Below are 7,331 nucleotides of genomic sequence, written 5' to 3'. Positions count from 1 at the left end.
TCTCATTTGAAGAGGTGGTGATATATGTGGGCTCCCAAATTTAGGTCTATGGTGCAAGCAATTAGGTATTTAATAAAATGCATTTCCATTGAAACAAAATAAAAACAATGGTTAATAATTGGAGCAAATCATAATCCCAGTTTCTGAGTTCTGAAGGCAGCCAATTGAGAAGATTTTTGCATTCTCCAGCTTCAGGCATCTTCAAATGGAGTGAGGGCAGGCAGTGGCCATCTGATAGATTTTCCTGGTTCATAGTTTGAATGTCTCTGATGATCTTTCTCAGTAGCCCAGACAGCAGAGCCACCAAGTTTGTCTTTACATAAGCTGTTGCCATTACTCTGAAGTTTATATCTGGTTGCCCAGCTTTAGCTTGCTTGGCTGGGGGAAAAATGCACTTTTAGTTCTCAATGATTCCAAGTCAGAAGGATGGGAGAAAATTGGAAATGTTAGTTTGGAGAGTTGTAACCAAATGTTGGAGGAAACCAGAAGAATTCGGGATCTAGTCTAGTTTATAGGGATAAATAAAACATCAAAGGCAATTAACAGGACTAGAATTTGATATCCACAAAGGTGTATTACTGAAACATAATTTTTCTCTTTAAATTCACTTGCATTTTTATCAAAAGATAACCCAATAAGATTAATTTGTTTGCAAACGAAGTCGAGCTTCAATCAACTTGGCCTGATTCTTTACATAAAAGCAGCAAGAATAGTGATTGATGATATAGGGTCTTTAAAATTTGCTTTGCTGTAACTTTTTCATAAGGCATCTTAGATTGGACTTTTACAAGCCTCTCAAGGCCAAGAAGCCAAGGCAAGGTCTTTCCATCAGACTTTGCCCGCAATACCTATAGATTTGAATGAATTCCTCTCTTCTTGAGCAAATATCCTCAAATTATCCTGAGGCTTCTGAGTAGTGACCTTCCTTACCTGGTATGGTCACCAGAAACCCTGAAAGCAAAGTGCCTCACTGATTTTTACAAGGGGCTTTATTGGCTCCATGAAGTCAACCTTTGCTCCTTAAAGGTGTTTGATCATATCTGAGTTTATGCACATCTCTCTCAAACATGACATTACAGTCAAAACCTTAGTAATATAACCAATGCTTCCAATTGTATTCTGCTAAGGGGAGAACAGATTCTTATTGAATTTATGATATAACTATATGGTTATGAAAATAAGAATACTGATTAAGAGTTTCCAAATTCTGAAAGGATCAGGTAAGGAGAAAAAGATAAATGTGTCATCATTGTTCACAGTGGTATGTCTTACCAGATTGCTGATAATTTAAGGGAAAAAGTTTTCCTTAAATCTGGGGGAAAAAAAGAACTAACAAATGTTTCAAACAAAAAGCTGTGACAATTATAATCACCTTCATCAGTTCATTCAGTCCTTTGAAATTAATTCTTGACCTTGATCTTTTGTTAGCAGTTTTATGAAGCCATTTGTTTCTTTGTTAGAGTTCTGCAAATTCTTACCAGGTTCAATGGTATGATCTTCAAGTTATCAGAAACCTGTATTCTAGAGTACATGTCAGAGTTCTGTCCATGAATCTCTCTGAAGATAAAACACATTTGCAAGGACATCAGCGTAAAATGATAACTTTCTGTAAATGACAGTCTTAAGAATGGCCATGGTTAATGGTCTGATGACAGTGCATTACAATGCAATTACCAAGAAAACTTGGTTATTTCTGTGACACACATCTGAATATAAAAACTAGAACTACAAGTGACAAAATTATGCTAAGACATATAAGATTTCTGGGAATTTTAAGCAATTTCTGGAATGCTTATAATATGTAAATATACAAATATAATATAATTATTACTTCTTGATAGTGCTTCTCATGTAATTTAACATATCAAATAATTCTAATTAGTTTATTAGGACAGAGAACAAATATTTACAAGGACAGAGAACAAATATTTTGAGATTTTCCAGGGTCCGTCTAGAAAAACCCAAATTTAGTGTGAGATCAAAAAAGATTCATTTAGAATTTAACTTTGTGAAGTTTGTCAAAAACATCAAAAGTTTTGGGCACTTGACTAAAAAAAGACCACAGATCATTATAAAACAATACTTAATTATCTATTTAACTAAAGTGACAATAAAATATTTCAAAGGCAAATACAGACGTTTACATAGTTGTGAGCCAAACTTAGCTGTTTTAATATTAGTAAGACTCAGTTTTCCTGAGTAAACAAAGACCTGATGATAAAGATAACATGACGCACAGGAAATTATGTTGATAAAACAGAAAATCTTTGCTTCTGAGTTAAATTACATAAAGGATGAAGAAAATACTTTCACAATCTCTTATCAGGAGAAGACCAATAGTCCAAGAAAACTTTGTCCTTTTAGCAGATAAAAGACAATTAGGATTAAGTTTTACAAAAGTTTGCTATTGACATTAAAGCTTATTTTAAAACCCTTATAATAACACTTTAATTTTAGCCAGCTTGATTACACAAGGTGAAATTTTTCTCTGTCTTTTTCTCTCTTACCAACTTTCTATTTAATTGGTCCTTTAATTCTCGCCATTCCCATTTTGAAATAAGCAGTTTTACTTTGAGACAAATGTACTTTCTTTTCCCTTAACAAAAATGCATCTTCTTATCTCATATTTTTCTTACTCCAAAACTCATCCTACTATCCTTGCATAAGATTTGTTTCCTCTATTATTTCTAGCGGCTTTAATCACATATATTAATTAGAATTTTTTAACGTTAGATATTTTAATTTCAAGTGAAAACCATGAAGAAAGGAAGTGTGAACTGTCTGTTACACCAGTATTCTTTCAATTGGCAAATTTATGAATATATTTCATAATGTGTAAAAGCATATTCTTCCGCATTGTAAATTTTCAAATGTGGTACAAAATATGTTTACTAATAGACCCAAATATCTTTAGTTCCTCTGTAAAAAGAAACCCAAAGTGGATAAACTTATGTTCAGTAATTAATTTTCAGTATTTTATCCTATTTAGAAAAGATCTAGATATTCAATGAATTTCTATCACTTAACTCAACTTAGTAAAACTCTAAGGTATTAAGTTACCAAAAAGATTTGGGGAAACTATTTAAGGAGACATACTATAAAACATAAATATTGCTGAAAAGAGTTCACCTAAAAATTCTTAGTCTGCTTACATTTATCTAAATCAGCTGCTCCCCCCAAAGTCACACAGATCAATGGAACAGAATCAAAAGACCAGAAATAAACCCATGCTTATATGGTCAATTAATCTACAACAGAGGTGGCAAGAATAGGTAATGGGGAAGAGACAGTTTCTTCAATAAATGATGTTGGGAAAACTGGATAGCTACATACAAAAGAACAAAACTGGACTATTATCCTACACCATATACAAAAATAAACTCAAAATTATAGATTAAAGATTTGAATGTAAGATCAGAGACCATAAAACTACTAGAAGAAAACATAGGCAGTAAGTTCATTGACATTGGTTTTTAGCAATATTTTTTAAGATCTATCTCCTCAGGCAAGGGCAACAAAAGCAAAAATAAACAAATGGGGCTACATCAAACTAAAAGTGTTTTTCACAGCAATGGAAACCATCAGCAAAATTAAAAGGCAGCCTACTTAATGGGAGAAGATGTTTGCAAATAATATATCTGATAAGGGGTTAATATCCATAATACATAAACAACTCACAACTCAATATCAGAAAAAAAAATCTGATTAAAAACTAGGCACAGGACTTGAATAGACAATTTTCCAAGGAAGACATACAAATGGCCAACAGCTACATGAAAAGATGCTCAACATCATTAGTCATCAGGGAAATGCAAATCAAAACCACAATGAGATATCATCTCATACCAGTTAGGCTATTATCAAAAAAAGAAGAAATAACAAGTGTTGTCAAGGATGTGAAGAAAAGAGAACACTTGTGCACTGTTGGTGGGCATGTAAATTGGTGCAGCCACTATGGAAAACAGTAGGGAGGTTCCTCAAAAAATTAAAAATAGTACTACCATGTAATCCAGTAATTCCACTTTAGGTATATATTCAAAGAACACCAAAACACTAATTTGAAAAGTTGCATGCACCCCCAAGTTCATTGCAGCATTCTTTCCAAAGCCAAGATATGAAAACAAGTTAAACGTCTACCAAAGGATGAACGGGAAAGAAGATGTGGTATATATACACAATAGAATACTACTCAGCCATACAAAAGAATGAAATCTTGCCATTTGTGAAAATATGGATAGACGTAGGCTAAGTGAAATAAGTCAGATGAAGAAAGTCAAATGCCACATGATTTTACTCATATATGGAATCTAAAAAGACAAAACAAATAAACAAACAAAATAAAACAAAAACAAAATCACAGATACAGAGAAGAAATTTGTGGTTACCAGAGGGGAAGGGGGTTGAGGTACCAGTGAAATGGGTGAAGGGAGTCAACTGTGTGGTAATTGATGGTAACTAGTATTGTAGTGGTGAACATTTTGCGGTGTGTACAGATGTTAAATTATAAAGCTGTACACCTGAAACTTATACAGAAAAAAAAAAAATCAATTGCTCCCAACAATTACAGCTGAACTACACACAAAAATTTCTTGAGACATTAGATCAAGTCAGTCATTATTCCAAGCTATTTTCCTTGCTTTCAAATTTTTTCAGAGATAACATAAACTCATTTAACCTTTAGTAAGCCTAGGTAGAATAAAAGTATTATATTTAATGCTGATATCTCTAAAGACATGCCCATTTTAATTAAACCAACAAATTAAACTAGCCTTAGTACCAGATAATTTTCCAGATCTTATGAATCTGAAATTCACTTGGGTTAGTTTCTATTATATTTCTGAGAATTAAATTTACATAAGTGCTTATTTTTCTTTAAGTTAATTAAACATAGCTCTTTTATAAATTATATTTGGCAATTCCCTCTGGAGGTAGAAAAATACGACACATACGTAACCCACGTAAACATGCAGACATGCAGAGACCATTTTGAAATTTTCTCTGTGAGACTGGTATGATAATACAAAACTCACTAGCTTATAAAAGAACAGTTGGAATAAGTTTAGTTTACTTGCTTAGATGGCTAAAACTTCTACTAATATTTATGGAGAAGGCACTTAAGATTTGTATTTGTCCTTCAACTAGATTTTGGGCAAGAGTGCTTCTACAGCAGTTTGTATTTTTAAAAAGTCTCTTTTCTCTTTTTTTTTCTTTCAGTCTTAGGAATTGGGGATGGTCTACCTAAGAGATCCTGGAGGAGACCAGGTAGAGCATTTACATCTCAAATGCACAGGAAAAGAATGTAAGTTTCAAGCCTTTTAAGCTATATAGGAGAGGTTTTGGAATTGGTAAAAAGGAATACAAACTTTGAACTGACTCCAAAGCTTCATTTCTAGTTTTGCAATGATTTTTAAGATAAGAACAGTTTACTCTCAACTTCTCAAAAAATTGGGTGGCAGCCTAAATGACATCATAGACTTATCCACCCATAAATCCTTTTACAAGGGTTTTAGAAGGTTTTTCTTTCCCTCTGGGTATATAGTTTTATCTTGGATTAGGGGAGCAGGCCTAAAACAAAATTTCTATCAGGCACTGAATATAATCTACAAAAACTTTTGTGACTGCTCCCTGGGTTTAGGAAATTCTTTAACTATGGCCCTTCATTTGGCCTTTGATCATGGAGTGAAACTTACCTGAGGGTGATTGCCTGTAGCCTTGAGTGGTCTTCTTTTAAAAGGTAACTCTTTAATAGTCTCTTTAGAATGCAAAAGCAATTCAGATAACAGATTGCTACAATGAGTACTGGAATAAAGGAGGATAGAGGGGAGCAGTAAGTGTTGCATTCGTCTTATGGTCTTTTATTTTAGGTACCACTTGTGTCTCTAATTTTCATTAGCCATTTACAACAAATTTTTCAATGAGGGTATTTTGAAATTTTGAAAGCTTTCGGAGGCTAGGCTTCTGTGTGCCAATTAAAATAGATGTCCCAAGCTCTTAAGGGCACTTCTTTTTTTTTTTTTTTTTTTAAAGATTTTATTTATTTTATTTTTTCCCCCCAAAGCCCCAGTGGATAGTTGTGTGTCGTAGCTGCACATCCTTCTAGTTGCTGCATGTGGGACTCGGCCTCAGGATGAACGGAGAAGTGGTGCCTCGATGCGCACCCGGGATCCAAACCCGGGCCGCCAGCATCGCAGCGCGCGCACTTAACCACCAAGCCACAGGGCCGGCCCAATTAAGGGCACTTCTTAAATGACATTATTTCATTGGAATGTTTCTCATAACGGCCATTGTAATTTCCATGAAGGCAGGCAGCAGTTTGGTAGAACACTTAGCCACAAAGTTCAACCCACATTTCTATTCAGCCGTATCTCCTCACAAATGTGGTGCCACCCATATTTCTGTTTGGCCGTATATTAGAGCCCACAACATGACAGTTACCAAGCAAGGTTCTTAGGATACAAAATTCTAGATTGTCTTTAATAAGATTTTGACCACTTTTATTGATATTTATAGGTTCTGGGACCATAGTTCTTAAGCAAATGTGCCAGAAGGTGGTATACTTATTTCTTTGGGTTTTAAGCATCCTATGTTTATTATTATTTTAGTTTTTTAGTTATCACCTGGGGTGTTTACATTTTAAAAACATGTGAGATTTACATTTTCAGGGAATAGATAAAAAATGCAAGTTTTGTGCTAGGAGTTTTGGGGTATATTCATCTATTATCAGAACTCCAAGGTAATTACAATTTAAATTTTCCTTATTTTTCTTAAATGCAGGACAATTGTTATGTCCAATATCCTGATTTTTTAACAATATCTGCAAATGTCTGAGGGCAAATAGGAAAAAGTCTGAGTGAATTTTGAGTTGCTCTCAGTTACATTTTCGTTTCTCTAAAGATTCAAGTTGCCAATCAAGAATTACTGATTTTAGTTCTTTTTTCCTTTTGCATTGATGTGAAGGAAGTAAAATTGTATTAAAAATTAAAAAGTTACTACCTTAGAGACAGGCACCTCCACGCCCTAAGGATTCCTGGTATAGGAGGGAACGTTTATCAATCCTGACTGACTCTATTCATGAAAGACCCACCCTAAACTGTTCGGGGAAGAATTGAGAACAAGAGAGTGCTCCAGAGGGATAAGTTTGGGAGGGTCGGGGTGGAGGGGTCCAGATGGGGACGCGTGTGTGTTACCTGATAATCGCTTCGCGCCATAGCAATTCGCGCCATAAAATGTAACTGTTTAAATGTTTTAAATTAGCCAATCATGTAAGACCGCGCCAACCTTTTCCCGCTTTATGCTTCCGAATCCTATAAAAGAGCTTGCCCTTTAAGGTT

The sequence above is a fragment of the Ceratotherium simum genome, chromosome 2 (genome assembly GCF_057802395.1).
Source record: "Ceratotherium simum simum isolate JZ-2026a chromosome 2, ASM5780239v1, whole genome shotgun sequence".
Lineage (NCBI taxonomy): Eukaryota > Metazoa > Chordata > Mammalia > Perissodactyla > Rhinocerotidae > Ceratotherium > Ceratotherium simum.
Note: the sequence above shows the minus strand (reverse complement) of the source record.